Genomic DNA, 17,668 nt, shown 5'->3' on the forward strand with positions numbered 1-17,668 from the left:
AGTCACATCAAGGCATGGTGCACCTGTTGTAGGTGACATTAACGGTCACATCAAGGCATGGTGAACTTGTTGTAGGTGACATTAACGGTCTCGTCAAGGCATGGTGAACCTGTTGTAGGTGACATTAACGGTCACGTCAAGGCATGGTGAACCTGTTGTAGGTGACATTAGCGGTCACATCAAGGCATGTAAACAAATCCGGCATATCCCAACAACAAGGTGCAAATAGTGCATACATACATTTTTCCCTTTTTAAAACACTAAAACAGAACATGGGCCTAAGTATGCGCAGGGCTGGGTTCTGCCTTTTCAGAGTTGATTATTGATGTGACTGGGAGTCTCTGTCCTAGCTCTCTTGAGAGAATGTACTGAATGTACTGTCATTCCAGCTATATGTTGGAGACATGGGTTCTGGTGAGTATTGATCCCTCGTCTCAATCTACATGATGGCTGCAGTCCACCTCTTCTGTGCAGAGTACTTGCGGGCGGTGGTGGTGGCAGTGGTGTTACCTGCTGGTCAACCCAGTTATGTGTTGGAGACCTAGATCCTGGTGAGTAGGAGTATTGATGCCTCGGCTGGCCGTACATCATAGGCCGCAGTCCAGCTCTTCCATGTGGATCATCAAAGAGCCATTGTGGTGGTGGAGGTGGTAGCAGAGGTGTTGCATGCTGGTCATCCCAGTTTACAATTAATGACAGTAGTTGCACCTTCAGACGTCCCTTGTTTCTTCCTATTTTCTTCAGCTCTGGCACAAGGCTGAGCACAAATGCCTCATCTGAGGTAACAACAGAAGGGATTGGCTTCCTGACAAAAGCAAGCAGCTCTTCATCCACATCTTGATAATTGACTTTCTGTTGTCTTTTTCTTGGCTGCTAGTCTTGAGCTGTGCCTGTAGTGGTTGGTCTTGACTGTTGTTTGGGCATCTGAAGCACAGGGTCATGGCTCAGGGACACCACGTAGTTTTCAGTGTCATCGGGCTCCATAGGTTGTGGCTGAGGCGAATCAACATTTTCAAGGCTGAGGTTGCCTCTTGAGCTTAATAAAGGTCAGCATAAATGAAAAGTTAAACGTGATTTAAGTAAACTTTAGAAACCTCAGCTCAGACTCAATTAATCATATTTCTGAAATCTGGGCCACAATGTCTAATACTGCTGGTTTTCATCATTCCTAAGAGACTGATTCATAATCTATAGGCCTATATAATCACTCATTCAGAAATGGGATACCAGCTGACATGAACCAATCACGTAGTGACTTAGCAGGTAGAAAATAATACATAAAGCCAGCAATACTGCAATTTGTTGAGTTTTAGAATTCTGTGCAATCAATTCAAATGTATATTATAACTTACCTTCTTGGCTGGACGTAAGGTATCAAGAATGATAATATTTTCATGTATTTCCATTCTTTCTGATTGGTTCCCCCAGTACCACTGGGCTGGGCCTTCAGTAGGTGCCTTACAAAAGTGTCGCAGAGGGACTTCCATCTGGTTTTGCACAATTCAACTTCTGTGAAGAGTAAAATATAATTGATTGTTAACCAATAACAAAGCATTTATTTTGTCATTACAGGTATTTGGCAACTATTTGCAGTCTGGCCTTCACCTATTGTCTTGGATTCGAGACAGTGTCGCAGTGCATTATGGAGACCTGTGAGGCCATAGAGGAAGATGCTGGCGACCCATCTGCCACGACCCACTGAGGAGACCTGGAGACAAACTTCTCAAAGGTTTCATGAAAAAAATGTGACTTTCCCAATTGTTTGGGATTGGTTGATGGAAAACATTATGATCACCAAAAATTGTAATTATAATTAATTATAAAGGAGCCTTCTCTGTGGTGTTACTCACCCTTGTGGATGCCAATAACCGCTTCACAGCTATTCAAGTGGGGATTTTGGGAGAAACAGTGACGGAGGAGTCTATTCCAACTCCCCACTTGGAAGGGCAATGGCATCAAAAAACCTGTTGTCACGCCCTGACCTTAGATATCTGTTGTCTTTATATTTTGGTTAGGTCAGGGTGTGACTAGGGTTGGTATGTTAGTTTTTGTATTGTCTTGAGTTTTTGTATGTCTAGGGTTGTTGTAGGTCTAGGGGTTTTTGTATTTCTATGTTGGCCTGATATGGGGATCCCTTTGGTGTTTGTGGGATCTTGTCAATGTGTAGTTGCCTGTCAGCAATCGTTTGTATAGCTTCACGTTTCATTATTTTGTTCAATGTTCTTTCTTTTAATGAATAAGAATGTACGCATACCACGCTGCACCTTGGTCTAATTCTTATAACGGACGTGACACCTGCAGGTGCCCCAAGATGCCTTTCTGCCTGGGGGTGAAGATTTGGGAAAGATACCATAAACACAATGGTGGGGAACGCTGCCTTCCCATGAAAGCCCTACCTGATGAGACCATATCCCGGGCATAACATCAGCTACGAGAAAGAAATCATCAACTATCGTCTCTGTCGAGCTAGAATGACAGTGGAGAAGGCTTTTGGGATCCTTAAGGCCAGATGGAGGATCCTCTACCAAAAAATAAACCTACAGCCAAGCAATGTTGATACCCTAGTGATTGCAATGTGCATCCTCCACAACTTCCTCACAAAGCCTTGTGATATGGAGATATGACTACAGCAGGGTGGGGCAGGGATGAGGTAAGGCATGAGAGGCATAGGCATCCAGGCCAACAGAGCCGGTCAGGAGGCAGTTTCTGTCAGGGAAAAGTTTACTAAGTATTTCACCTCTGTGGAAGGCAGAATTGCCTTCCAGGACAGAATGGTTGTAGCTAAGCCTACTTAGATGCACTGTGTGTGTGTGTGTAGTTTAAGTTCAACTTCGACATTTCATTTGTTTTGTGTATTAATTCTACACTTTACAACTATTGTACAATTCCACCATTATTTCAACAATGAACAAATAATAAACATGAACATTTGAAAAATGGAAATACTAGTCATTTTCAACAGGACAAAAATCTCCCATGACTGGCTTAAGCACACATGGCATTTACATTCAGCTAACGCTAGCTAGTTCGTTCTATACCGAGGATGAACATTGGGTTGTTATACTTTACCTGAAAAGTGAGTACTTCTACTTCAACGATAAATCTCCCATCCATCTTTCAAGCACCCACGTTAGCTTTTGTTTACAAGAAGTAGGGGAAGAATGTTCGTTGTGAGATTCAATTAATTGAATGGGAGCCGGAACTTTCAGACCATATATGGCGGTTAGCAATCAGTTTAAGGTGCATTCCGCCACCAACTGGACTGGAGTGTGTACCTTGCAGTTCGTCCTTCAGTCACCCAAGTGGTTATAACCAATGAGGAGATGGCACGTGGGTACCTGCTTCTATAATCTGCATCAGAAATAGGAACGATTTCTATTTTAGCCCTTGGCAACGCAGACGCTTGCGAGCATTGTGGGTGCAATAATTTAACCTCTTGAAACTCCCCATCCCGAATCCGGGATCGTGACTAAAGCCTCAGGCTCATTAGCATAACGCAGCGTTAACGATTTCTGAAAATCGCAAATAAAATGAAAATAATGCGCCTGCTCTCAAGCTTAGCCTTTTCTTAACAACACTGTCATCTCAGATTTTCAAAATATGCTTTTGAACCATAGCAATTGACTAATTTGTGTAAGAGTATGCTAAGCTAGCTTAGCATTTTGAGTAGCATTTAGCACGCAACATTTTCACAAAAACCAGATAACCAAATAAATAAAATCATTTACCTTTGAAGAGCTTCGGATGTTTTCAATGAGGAGACTCTCAGTTACATACCAAATTCGCAGTTTTTCCTGAAAGCGTCTGTGTGTAGGAGAAATCGCTCCGTTTTGTACATCACATTTGGCTACCGAAACGAACCGAAAATTCAGTCACCTACAACGTCAAACTTTTTCCGAATTAACTCCATAATATCGACCGAAACATGGCAAACGTTGTTTGGAATCAATCCTCAAGGTGTTTTTTCACATATCTCTTCATTGATATATCGTTCGTGGAAGCCTGCATTCTTCTCTAAATTCCATGGAAAAATACTTGCAGCTGTCTTTTGCGCACCAACTTCGGCGCAGGACACCGGGCGGACACCTGGTAAATGTGGTCTCTTATGGTCAATCTTCCAATGATATGCCTACAAATACGTCACAATGCTGCAGACACCTTGGGGAAACGACAGAAAGGACAGACTTACTCCTCTCGCATTCACAGCCATATAAGGATACAATGGAAAACAGAGCCTCAAAAATCCTGCTCATTTCCTGGATGCCGTCTCATCTTGGTTTTGCCTGAAGCTCACGTTCTAGGGCACGCACAGAAAATATCTTTGCAGTTCTGGAAACGTCAGAGTGTTGTCTTTCCAAAGCTACCAATTATATGCATAGTCGAGCATCTTTTTGTGACAAAATATCTTGTTTAAAACGGGAACGTTTTTCATCCAAAAATGAAATTGCGCCCCTAGAGTTTCAACAGGTTAATAACAGATTTCTAAATGTATTTTGTGACGCGAGCGCTGTGGTCAGCCTGTAAGTTGACTGTGCCTTTAAACAGCTTGGAACATTCCAGAATATTATGTCATGGCTTTAGAAGCTTCTGATCGGCTAATTGACATAATTTGAGTCAATTGGAGGTGTACCTGCGGATGCATTTCAAGGCCTACCTTCAAACTCAGTTCCTCTTTGCTTGACATCTTGGGAACATCAAAAGAAATCAGCCACAACCTCAGAAAAAAAATTGTAGACCTCCACAAGTCTGGTTCATCCTTGGGAGCAATTTCCAAACACCTGAAGGTACCACACACATCTCTACAAACAATAATACGCAAGTATAAACACCATGGGATCACGCAGCCATCATACCACTCAGGAAGGAGACGTGTTCTCTCTCGTAGAGATGAAAGTACTTTGGTGCGGAAAGTGCAAATCAATCCCAGAACAACAAAGGACCTTGTGTAGACGCTGGAGGAAACAGGTACGAAAGTATCCATATCCACAGTGTGACGACCCTCCCACTCTGCTGAATTCTTTCTCATTGCTCTTGTTTTCCTTAATAGGATGTCGGAGGGCGGAGCAGGGAGGGTCGTCAGCGAAATGGGACACACCTGGGCTCGGGTGTGTCCCAGGATAAATCCACCTCTTCCCCTTAATTGAAGAGGCTCTGTCCATGCAGACACTGCTAGATTTTGGTTGTGGCATTGTGGCCTTTTCTTTATTTGCTTTGGCACCTTTCAACACCCCACATTATCACATTTAAACACTCACTTACTCTACTGATTACACACACCATTGTTAATTGTATTTAGTTTAGTTTATTTAATTAATATATTTTGTCATTCCTTGTCACCACGTTGTCTCCCTTTTGTTACGAACTTCGAGCCGGTTCGTGTAAAACGAGTCCTATATTGACATAACCTGCTCAGCAAGGAAGAAGCCACTGCTCCAAAACCGCCATAAAAAAAAAAGCCAGACTATGGAATGTACTTTTTGGAAAAATGTCCTCTGGTCTGTTGAAACAAAATAGAACTGATTGGCCATAATGCCCATCGTTATGTTGGGAGGAAAAAGGGGGAAGCTTGCAAGCCGAAGAACACCATCCCAACCGTGAAGCACAGGGGTGGCAGCATTGTGTTGTGGGGGTGCTTTCCTGCAGGAGAGACTGGTGCACTTCACAAAATAGATGGCATCATGAGGTAGGAAATTCATGTGGATATAATGAAGCAAAATCTCAAGACATCATTCAAGAAGTTTCATTACACTTTTATGCCGACGTTTACTAACACCGGCCATATTCAACAGGTGTTGTACAATTCAGCTTAAGACATGAAGCTAGCTAGCTAGGTAAACATTGAACCTAGCTAGCTAGCAAACAAAGTGTAAGATCACACACATCACGTAATGTTAGCTAACGAGCCAGCCTGCTAACGTTAGCTAGTTAAACAACAATGAACATAGTGCCAGATACACAATTAAGGGCATCCTGTTGGGCTGTATCACCGCCGGGTATGGCAACTGCACCACCCACAACCGCAAGGCTCTCCAGAGGGTGGTGCGGTCTGCACAACGCATCATACTACCTGCCCTCCAGGACACCTACAGCACCCAATGTCACAGGAAGGCCAAAAATATAATCAAGGAAAACAACCACCTGAGCCACTGCCTGTTCATCCCGCTGGGACCGAAAGACTGTAAAACAGCTTCTATCTCAAGTCCATCAAACTGTTAAACAGCTATCAAACAGCTGCTGCCTACATACAGACTCGAAATCCTTAGTCACTTTAATAATGCCACTTTAATAATGTTTACATAATAATGTAATAATGTTTACATACCTTGCATCGTATTTCGTCGTCCTAACGTAGTCTACACTGCTATCTGCCCAGCAGCTAGCTAAGCAGCTAGCTAACATCCACCGTCCACCAGCACTGTAGAAACTATTCCACTCAACTGAACGACTCGATTAGTGTAGTGTTAGCTAGCTACATAGTTGTCTTTGCTGTCTTCGTATCCAAGATAATTGTGTAGTTTAGAGTGTGTAGACTTAGAGTGATTTTCTTAATTTACCGAGGTTAGCTAGCCAGCTATTTGTCGTCCTTAACGTAGGAGATACTGCTAGCTAGCTAGCCAACAGCTAGCCAACCTCTACCGAATAGAACTTCAACTACCCGGTCAACATTCCGCTTCGCTCCACAGGTAGTATCACATTTTCATTTCACTTCATTACAGTACAACGGTTTGATTTGTTTGATCGTAGCTAGCTAGCTACATAGCCGTCTTTGTATCTAAGACAATTGTGTAGTCTAGAGCGATTTTCTAGGTTAGCTAGCCAGCTATTGTCGTTCTTTTAAAGTAACGTAACGCAATCAACACTGCTAGCTAGCCAGCTAGCCCCCGAATAGCAGCACTGTAGAAACTATTACACTCGACGGAACGACTTGATTAGTGTAGTGTCAACAACGCAGCCACTGCCAGCTAGCCTACAAAGTCAACAACGCAGCCACTGCCAGCTAGCCTACTCCAGCAGTACTGTATCATTTCAATCATTTTAGTCAATAAGATTCTTGCTACGTAAGCTTAACTTCCTGAACATTCGAGACTTGTAGTCCACTTGTCATTCCAATCTCCTTTGCATTAGCGTAGCCTCTTCTGTAGCCTGTCAACTATGTGTCTATCTATCCCTGTTCTCTCCTCTCTGCACAGACCATACAAACGCTCCACACCGCGTGGCCGCGGCCACCCTAATCTGGTGGTCCCAGCGCGCACGACCCACGTGGAGTTCCAGGTCTCCGGTAGCCTCTGGAACTGCCGATCTGCGGCCAACAAGGCAGAGTTCATCTCAGCCTATGCCTCCCTCCAGTCCCTCGACTTCTTGGCACTGACGGAAACATGGATCACCACAGATAACACTGCTACTCCTACTGCTCTCTCTTCGTCCGCCCACGTGTTCTCGCACACCCCGAGCTTCTGGTCAGCGGGGTGGTGGCACCGGGATCCTCATCTCTCCCAAGTGGTCATTCTCTCTTTCTCCCCTTACCCATCTGTCTATCGCCTCCTTTGAATTCCATGCTGTCACAGTTACCAGCCCTTTCAAGCTTAACATCCTTATCATTTATCGCCCTCCAGGTTCCCTCGGAGAGTTCATCAATGAGCTTGATGCCTTGATAAGCTCCTTTCCTGAGGACGGCTCACCTCTCACAGTCCTGGGCGACTTTAACCTCCCCACGTCTACCTTTGACTCATTCTTCTCTGCCTCCTTCTTTCCACTCCTCTCCTCTTTTGACCTCACCCTCTCACCTTCCCCCCCTACTCACAAGGCAGGCAATACGCTCGACCTCATCTTTACTAGATGCTGTTCTTCCACTAACCTCATTGCAACTCCCCTCCAAGTCTCCGACCACTACCTTGTATCCTTTTCCCTCTCGCTCTCATCCAACACTTCCCACACTGCCCCTACTTGGATGGTATCGCGCCGTCCCAACCTTCGCTCTCTCTCCCCCGCTACTCTCCCCTCTTCCATCCTATCATCTCTTCCCTCTGCTCATACCTTCTCCAACCTATCTCCTGATTCTGCCTCCTCAACCCTCCTCTCTTCCCTTTCTGCATCCTTTGACTCTCTATGTCCCCTATCCTCCAGGCCGGCTCGGTCCTCCCCTCCCGCTCCGTGGCTCGACGACTCATTGCGAGCTCACAGAACAGAGCTCCGGGCAGCCGAGCGGAAATGGAGGAAAACTCGCCTCCCTGCGGGCCTGGCATCCTTTCACTCCCTTCTCTCTACATTTTCCTCCTCTGTCTCTGCTGCTAAAGCCACTTTCTACCACTCTAAATTCCAAGCATCTGCCTCTAACCCTAGGAAGCTCTTTGCCACCTTCTCCTCCCTCCTGAATCCTCCTCCCCCTCCCCCCTCCTCCCTCTCTGCAGATGACTTCGTCAACCATTTTGAAAAGAAGGTCGACGACATCCGATCCTCGTTTGCTAAGTCAAACGACACCGCTGGTTCTGCTCACACTTCCCTACCCTGTGCTCTGACCTCTTTCTCCCCTCTCTCTCCAGATGAAATCTCGCTTCTTGTGACGGCCGGCCGCCCAACAACCTGCCCGCTTGACCCTATCCCCTCCTCTCTTCTCCAGACCATTTCCGGAGACCTTCTCCCTTACCTCACCTCGCTCATCAACTCATCCCTGACCGCTGGCTACGTCCCTTCCGTCTTCAAGAGAGCGAGAGTTGCACCCCTTCTGAAAAAACCTACACTCGATCCCTCCGATGTCAACAACTACAGACCAGTATCCCTTCTTTCTTTTCTCTCCAAAACTCTTGAACGTGCCGTCCTTGGCCAGCTCTCCCGCTATCTCTATCAGAATGACCTTCTTGATCCAAATCAGTCAGGTTTCAAGACTAGTCATTCAACTGAGACTGCTCTTCTCTGTATCACGGAGGCGCTCCGCACTGCTAAAGCTAACTCTCTCTCCTCTGCTCTCATCCTTCTAGACCTATCGGCTGCCTTCGATACTGTGAACCATCAGATCCTCCTCTCCACCCTCTCGGAGTTGGGCATCTCCGGCGCGGCCCACGCTTGGATTGCGTCCTACCTGACAGGTCGCTCCTACCAGGTGGCGTGGCGAGAATCTGTCTCCTCGCCACGCGCTCTCACCACTGGTGTCCCCCAGGGCTCTGTTCTAGGCCCTCTCCTATTCTCGCTATACACCAAGTCACTTGGCTCTGTCATAACCTCACATGGTCTCTCCTATCATTGCTATGCAGACGACACACAATTAATCTTCTCCTTTCCCCCTTCTGATGACCAGGTGGCGAATCACATCTCTGCATGTCTGGCAGACATATCAGTGTGGATGACGGATCACCACCTCAAGCTGAACCTCGGCAAGACGGAGCTGCTCTTCCTCCCGGGGAAGGACTGCCCGTTCCATGATCTCGCCATCACGGTTGACAACTCCATTGTGTCCTCCTCCCAGAGCGCTAAAAACCTTGGCGTGATCCTGGACAACACCCTGTCGTTCTCAACTAACATCATGGCGGTGGCCCGTTCCTGTAGGTTCATGCTCTACAACATCCGCAGAGTACGACCCTGCCTCACACAGGAAGCGGCGCAGGTCCTAATCCAGGCACTTGTCATCTCCCGTCTGGATTACTGCAACTCGCTGTTGGCTGGGCTCCCTGCCTGTGCCATTAAACCCCTACAACTCATCCAGAACGCCGCAGCCCGTCTGGTGTTCAACCTTCCCAAGTTCTCTCACGTCACCCCGCTCCTCCGCTCTCTCCACTGGCTTCCAGTTGAAGCTCGCATCCGCTACAAGACCATAGTGCTTGCCTACGGAGCTGTGAGGGGAACGGCACCGCAGTACCTCCAGGCTCTGATCAGGCCCTACATCCAAACAAGGGCACTGCGTTCATCCACCTCTGGCCTGCTCGCCTCCCTACCACTGAGGAAGTACAGTTCCCGCTCAGCCCAGTCAAAACTGTTCGCTGCTCTGGCCCCCAATGGTGGAACAAACTCCCTCACGACGCCAGGACAGCGGAGTCAATCACCACCTTCCGGAGACACCTGAAACCCCACCTCTTCAAGGAATACCTAGGATAGGATAAGTAATCCTTCTCACCCCCCCCCTTAAATGATTTAGATGCACTATTGTAAAGTGGCTGTTCCACTGGATGTCAGAAGGTGAATTCACCAATTTGTAAGTCGCTCTGGATAAGAGCGTCTGCTAAATGACTTAAATGTAAATGTAAATGTAATGTTTACTCATCTCATATGTATATACTGTATTCTATACCAGCTATTGCATATGCTGCTCGGTCATCGCTCATCCATATATTTATATGTACAAATTCTTATTCCATGCCTTTACTTAGATTTGTGTGTATTAGGTAGTTGTTGTGGAATTGTTTGATTATTTGTTAGATATGACTGCACTGTCAGAATTAGAAGCACAAGCATTTTGCTACACTCGCATTAACATCTGCTAACCTTGTGTATGTGACCAAAAAACATTTGATTTGATTTGGCGTTACAACCCTGCATGAATCTGCTGGGAGCTAACCAAGCAGGTTCAATGTTAGCTTGCTAACATTTGTCTCTAACTAGCAAAGCAAACAGCTCTGGGAAATGCAGCACTCCATCACTCTCCTTCTTGGTCAAATAGCCCTTACACAGCCTGGAGCTGTGTTTTGGGTCATTGTCCTGTTAAAAAAGAAATGATAGGCCAGCAACTCAGAGTCCCCTCTTCACTGTTAACGTTGAGACTGGTGTTTTGCGGGTACTATTTCATGAAGCTGCCAATTGAGGACTTGTGAGGTGTCTGTTTGTCCTCTTGCTCAGTTGTGCACAGGGGCCTCCCACTCCTCTTTGTATTCTGTTTAGTGCCAGTTTGAGCTGTAATGTGAAGGGAGTAGTACACAGCGTTGTACCAGATCTTCAGTTTATTGGCAATTTCTTGCATGGAATAGCCTTCATTTCTGAGAACAAGAATAGACTGATGAGTTTCAGGAGAAATTACTTTGTTTCTGACCATTTTGAGCCTGTAATCAAACCCAGTAATGCTGATGCTCCAGATATTGCTTCTTTAATCAGAACAACCATTTTCAGCTGTACTAACATAATTACAAAATAGTTTTCTAATGATCAATTAGCCTTTTTAAAATTATGAACTTGGATTAGTTTACACAATGTTCCATTGGAACACAGTGATGGTTGCTGATAATGCGCCTCTGTACGCCTATGTAGATATTCCATAAAAAATCTGTAGTTTCCAGCTACAATAGACATATATAACATCAACAATGTCTACACTGTATTTCTGTTCAATTTGATGTTATTTTAATGGACATAAAAAGTGTTTTTCTTTCAGAAACAAGGACATTTCTATGTGACCCCAAACTTTTGAACAGTAGTGTACATTTTCAGATATTTCATGGTTCCAATTTTGACAAAGTCTTTAAAGTTTACTGTTAGCTAGCTAACGTTAACTGGATGGTTCGCAAACTAATGTTACTTGTATATTGAACATGGTTGGTTGGCTACCTGCAGATTTATGCAGGGTAGTAACGTCATGAGTTGGGATTATGGTAAAAAGAAATTCTAGCAAGTAACCATTTCAGATGCGTTCATTAATTCAGTTTGGCCATCTACTCTGATTTCAGAGCACCCTCGTCTAAGTATGCCAGAGGGCAGAATAACTGATGAATTTACGAACGCTCAACACCCGTTGAATATGGTCAGTGTCAGTAAACTGTCAGCAAAAAAGCTAAATTAAATTGTTGCCAGCAGCACAGTTCCAGTCTGCAAGGCTCTGGGCAACATGAAAACACCCTAACCAGCTTTGCTAGGGCGAGTAAAATGGTCAGAGTGGTCTCTCATTTGTGACTGGAAGTAGCTAGCAAGCTAGCCACTGTTAGCCAGTTAGTTTGGGTGCTTGACTGCTGTTGTGAGGTCAGAATGTTCGGCTCACCCCTACTCAACAGCCAGAGCGTCCAGTGGGCACTCTGAAACCCCAGAGAGCGAAATGCTCTGAATTTACTAACGGACAATCTGACAGCACAGTTTCAGTCACCAATGCACTGGATAAAAGCCTAACCAGCTCTGCTAGGGCGAGTAATGTTCAGTGAGCTGTTCTCTCATTTGTGTCTGGAAGTAGCTTGCGAGTTAGCTTGAGTGCTTACCTGCTGTTGTTAGTACAGAACGCTCAGCCCTTAAAGAGTTGGGTGGGACTAAAGTTTAAGAGAGTGTGAACGATGCTGAATGGGTGAAGGAAAAAAGGGCTGTCCAGTAGTAGTACCAAAACAAAGGCCATTTTCTCAAAAGTGAGTTTACAAGTTCATCAACTTTCAAAGAATAAATACTTTCCCATTGTTCCTCAACTGTAGTGTATGATATACCATTTTCTATCTCTGAGTCGCTACTTTTATCCAATGTAAAAAAAACACACAATGTTGCTAAATAAAACCTATTTGAGCCGGTCGGTCAGATTTATGAATGTGTTATCCAATGCATTTCTATGGGCTTTATTTTTTATTTTTTTCAAATAGACTCTAAATAATTCAAATAACCTGGTACTGGGTAAAGACAAGTTCATGATGCCGTTGACCTTAACAAGGGCCCCAGGACCAGTGGAAGCAAAACAGCCACATAACATCAAAGATCCACCACCATATTTACAATAGGTATGAGGTGCTTCTCTGAATAGGCATCTTTCTTTTGACACCTACCCACCATTGGTGTGTGGCTTAACAGCTCTACTTTCATGACATCCAACAAATGTAAACACCTAGAGTTTGCTAAATTGACACTGGCATTTGGATTGGAACTAGTTCTATGGTTAGGTTACATGAAAATAGAGCTCTTTGGCCACGCACAACCGTAGTGGGTTTGGCCGACACAGTATTTTACATTGCGGGTCTCAGCAAACTGAACTCTTCTGTGAACAGCTCAGCTATATGCGTTACAAAGGCAAACTTCAATTTTCAGATCACGAAACATTGTTTTTCAAATTCAACTCACATTGAGCAAAGATCATTGGGTTAGTGGAGTATTTCATGTCAGCTCAACAATTTCCCAATTTGAAGTCCAGTCAACTTGGATATTTCATTAACATCGACTTTTTATTAGTTTCATTTTTGTACACACAATCAGAAATGAAGATCAAGAGACAATCTCCTTAAAATTTAAACTACTGTATGTAATTGGCATGAATCCCCAGAAAACACACACAGACACAGGCTGCAGAATAAATGGACAATCTATGGGGCGAATCGACTCCAGAAGACTCTCGTCAACAGCAAAGAGTATGCAGAGCTCAAGCCAAGGGGGCTTTGAAAACCCCATTATCATTCAGACCCCTGAAGACAGAATTAAAATAGAAGTGTGGATGGAATCCACGATCCACGTGCTGATGCAAGTCACAATTGGTATGCATGAGGAGATGTTGAGCTGATCCCCATCCCTGTACTTGTCACACCATGCCTTTAACGCAAACAATCACCACCACCACCTTACAACTAGAGTTGATCTATTTCTGGAATACCCTTCTTCTTAGCCAAGTACTCAAGCTGTCCAGTCTGCTTAATATCCTGTCATTGTGCTCCCTACTATCTTCCAGTCTGTGAGTTTCATCCTCTGTTTCTACCCCTGTCACCCGAGAAACAGACCTAATGACTTGCAGGCCCAGCCATGGTTTGTAGATAGGTTTGTTAGGGATATACTGCAGTGAGGGTCTCCCATGCACCATTAAGCACAGAAAGCCTCAATACAAGCCTACGCACAGCCAGCCAAGGCATTTTGGTGTGTGGAGCTACTGTTGTTCTCACTGAGTGGAGGGAAGACAGAGGGAGGAATATGCCAGGGATGCTCTTGGCTCAGAAATAATCACCCTGTCCCACTCAACCACAGTCTGTGATCTATCAGTGGTTACTGCCACCCACGCTCTCTGTACTAGCTTCCTCACAAATACTGTGCACACAGTGTGCAACCAAACTGGTCCAAAGTGCTCAAACTAGATCTTGGAAAAACACAAGCCCAGAAGCAAGATTGAAATAACATTTCAGTCAGTTTATGAACTTGTTGGGGAGGCTTAGCCTGTGGGTTCAAGCCTTTAGGAAACAGCAACAAGGCAGTTGGAATTTTGTGCGTCATGCATTAAAACTTTATACAGGTTTCTATTTCCATTGTCTTATTCAGCGAGCAACCGAGCGAGAGAGACAGAAAAATACAAAAAGTGCAGAGAGCCAGGCAGCATGAACTGAGATTCACAGTGATCATGTAGGGATGCACCATAGGAGAACAGAGATGGTAAAGAGGAGTGGAATGACAGATGCATACAGAGGTGAGACAGGAACAATTTGAATTTCAGGTTTGTAACTTAAATATTTTTTTGTTTTTTACCTTTTATTTAACTAGTCAGTTAAGAACAAATTCTTATTTTCAATGACGGCCTAGGAACAGTGGGTTAACTGCCTGTTCAGGGGCAGAACAACAGATTTGTACCTTGTCAGCTTGGGGATTTGAACTTGCAACCTTCCGGTTGTGTATTTTGATTTGTTAACAAATCAAAATACGGTTGCTAGTCCAACACTCTAACCACTAGGCTACCATGACTCCCTGGCAGTTTGGTCTGGTAAATTTTACATGTACAAGATATATGCTGCTTTTCCATAGCTTGACACATTTTTATCTCCACACCTACAGTACAAGTCAAAAAATTTGGACACAACTACTCATTCAAGGGTTTCTGTTTATTTTGACCATTTTCTATAGTGTAAAATAATAGTGAAGACATCAAAACTGAAATAACACTTATGTAACCATGCAGTGACCAAAAAAAGTGTTAAACAAATCAAAATACATTTTATTTGAGAGATTCTTCAAAGTAGCCAGCCTTTGCCTTGATGACAGCTTTGCACAGTCTTGGCATTCTCTCAACCACCTTCATGAGGTAGTCACCTGGAATGCATTTCAATTAACAGGTGTGCCTTGTTAAAAGTTCAATTTTTGGAATTCCTTTCCTTCTTAATGCGTTTGAGCCAATGAGTTGTGTTGTGATAAGGTATGGGTGGTATACAGAAGATAGCCTTATTTGGTAAAATACCAAGTCCATATTATGGCAAGAACAGCTAAAATAAGCAAATAACGACAGTCCATCATTACTTTAAGATATGGTCAGTCAATATGGAACATTTCAAGAACTTTTAAAGTTTATTTTTTTGCAGTTCAATTGCAGTTGCAAAAACCATTAAGAGCTATGATGAAGCTAGCTCTCATGAGGCCGCCACAGGAAATGAAGACCCACAGTTACCTCTGCTGTGGAGTATAAGTTCATTAGAGTTACCAGATTCAGAAATCAGCAATTAACTGCAGCTCAGATTGCAGCCCAAAAAAATGCTTCAGAGTTCAAGTAACAGACACATCTCAACATGAACTGTTCAGAGGAGACTGCTCTGAACAGTTGAATTGCTGCAAAAAACACTACTAACAGACACCAATAAGAAGACTATACTTTTTTATCCATATACATATACGTACATACCCATACATATGCATACATACCCACACATATGCATACATGTACACATATATACAGTGGGGAGAACAAGTATTTGATACACTGCCGATTTTGCAGGTTTTCCTCTCTGTAATTTTTATCATAGGTACACTTCAACTGTGAGAGACGGAATCTAAAACAAAAATCCAGAAAATCACATTGTATGATTTTTAAGTAAATAATTTGCATTTTATTGCATGACATAAATATTTGATCCCTCACCTTCCTCATGATCATTGATGCCCCACGAGGTGAGATCTTGCATGGAGCCCGAGGGTGATTGACCGTCATCTTGAACTTCTTCCATTTTCTGATAATTGCGCCAATGGATGTTGCCTTCTCACCAAGCTGTTTGCCTATTATCCTGTAGCCCATCCCAGCTTTGTGCAGGTCTACAATTTTATCCCTGATGTCCTTACACAGCTCTCTAGTCTTGGCCATTGTGGAGAGGTTGTTGTCTGTTTGTTTGAGTGTGTGGACAGGTGTCTTTTATACAGGTAACGAGTGGACAACAGGGGGTTTCTTAAATAAAAACTAACAGGTCTGTGAGAGCCGGGATTCTTACTGGTTGGTAGGTGATCAAATACTCATGTCATGCAATAAAATGCAAATTAATTACGTAAAAATCATACAATGTGATTTTCTGGAGAAAAAAAAATCTGGATCTCTCACAGTTGAAGTGTACCTATGATAAAACTAACAGATCTCTACATGCTTTGTAAGTAGGAAACACTGCCGATTTTGCAGGTTATCAAATACTTTTTCTCCCCACTGTACATACACATACCTATATAGATATACAGTGGGGCAAAAAAATATTTAGTCAGCCACCAATTGTGCAAGTTCTCTCACTCAAAAAGATGAGAGAGGCCTGTAATTTTCATCATAGGTACACTTCAAATATGACAGACAAAATTAGAAAATAAATCCAGAAAATCACATTGTAGGATTTTTGATGAATTTATTTACAAATTATGGTGGAAAATAAGTACATGCCCAGGCCCGTCTGATTTTTGTCTTCCTTATTATTATATAATTTTCTGGGCTAACAATGTAAGAAATAATGCATAAAAAAACTGAATATGGCAAAGTTTCCTAAGGACTAGAACCGAGGCAGCACTCTCTGTCAGCTCCATCTTGAACTACCGGGGATTTATTGAGAATTAAAGGCACACTTAACCAACTTAACCAGCACGGCTACCACAGCATTCTGCAGCGATATGCCATCCCATTTGGTTTGCACTTAGTGGGACTATCATTTGTTTTTCAACAGGACAATGACCCAAACACACCTCCAAGCTGTGTAAGGGCTATTTGACCAAGAAGGAGAGTGATGGAGTGCTGCATGAGATGACCTTGCCTCCACAATCACCCGACCTTAAACCAATTGAGATGGTTTTGGATGAGTTGGACCACAGAGTGAAGGAAAAGGGTCAAATTGCAGGTCAAATTGACCCAGAACATAAACAGTGTAAATGTGTTTGTACAGAGTAGTGGTTTTTTTTGCAGTAAATGGTATAAAATACAGTATATACATGTGATATGAGTAATGTAAGATATGTAAACATTATTAAAGTGGCATTCTTTAAAGTGGCATTGTTTAAAAGTGACAAGTGATCCATTAATTAAAGTGTCCAGTGATTGGGGCTCAATGCAGGCAGCAGCCTCTCTGAGGTAGTGATTTAGCAGTCTGATTGGCCTTGAGAAAGAAGCTGTTTATCAATCTTTCGGTCCCAGCTGACCTCGCCTTCTGGATGATAGTGGTTTGAACAGGCAGTGGTTCGAGTGGTTATTGTCCTTGATGATCTTTTTGGCCTTCCTGTATGTGTCATGGAGTGCAGGTAGTTTGCCCCCGGTGACGCGTTGTGCAGAGTGCAAAGAAAAAGGATGTGTGTAAGAGAGAAACGCATGTGTGCATGAGAGAGAAGAAGGGGAGAGAACAAGCCAGGGAGAGAAATATACCCAGAAAGAGGTCTCAGATGTCTTTCGTCACAGAGGAAAGATCTACAAAGTGGAAGAGTAAAAGAGAAATGCATGAGAGTGAAAGAGATACTCTGAGTTAGATGTCTTGCCTCAGGAGCAGAATGGCCCATCTGTGCCTTTACATAAAGTGTTTCCCTCAAGTGGGAT

Source organism: Oncorhynchus masou, chromosome 23 (assembly GCF_036934945.1).
Source record: "Oncorhynchus masou masou isolate Uvic2021 chromosome 23, UVic_Omas_1.1, whole genome shotgun sequence".
NCBI lineage: Eukaryota > Metazoa > Chordata > Actinopteri > Salmoniformes > Salmonidae > Oncorhynchus > Oncorhynchus masou.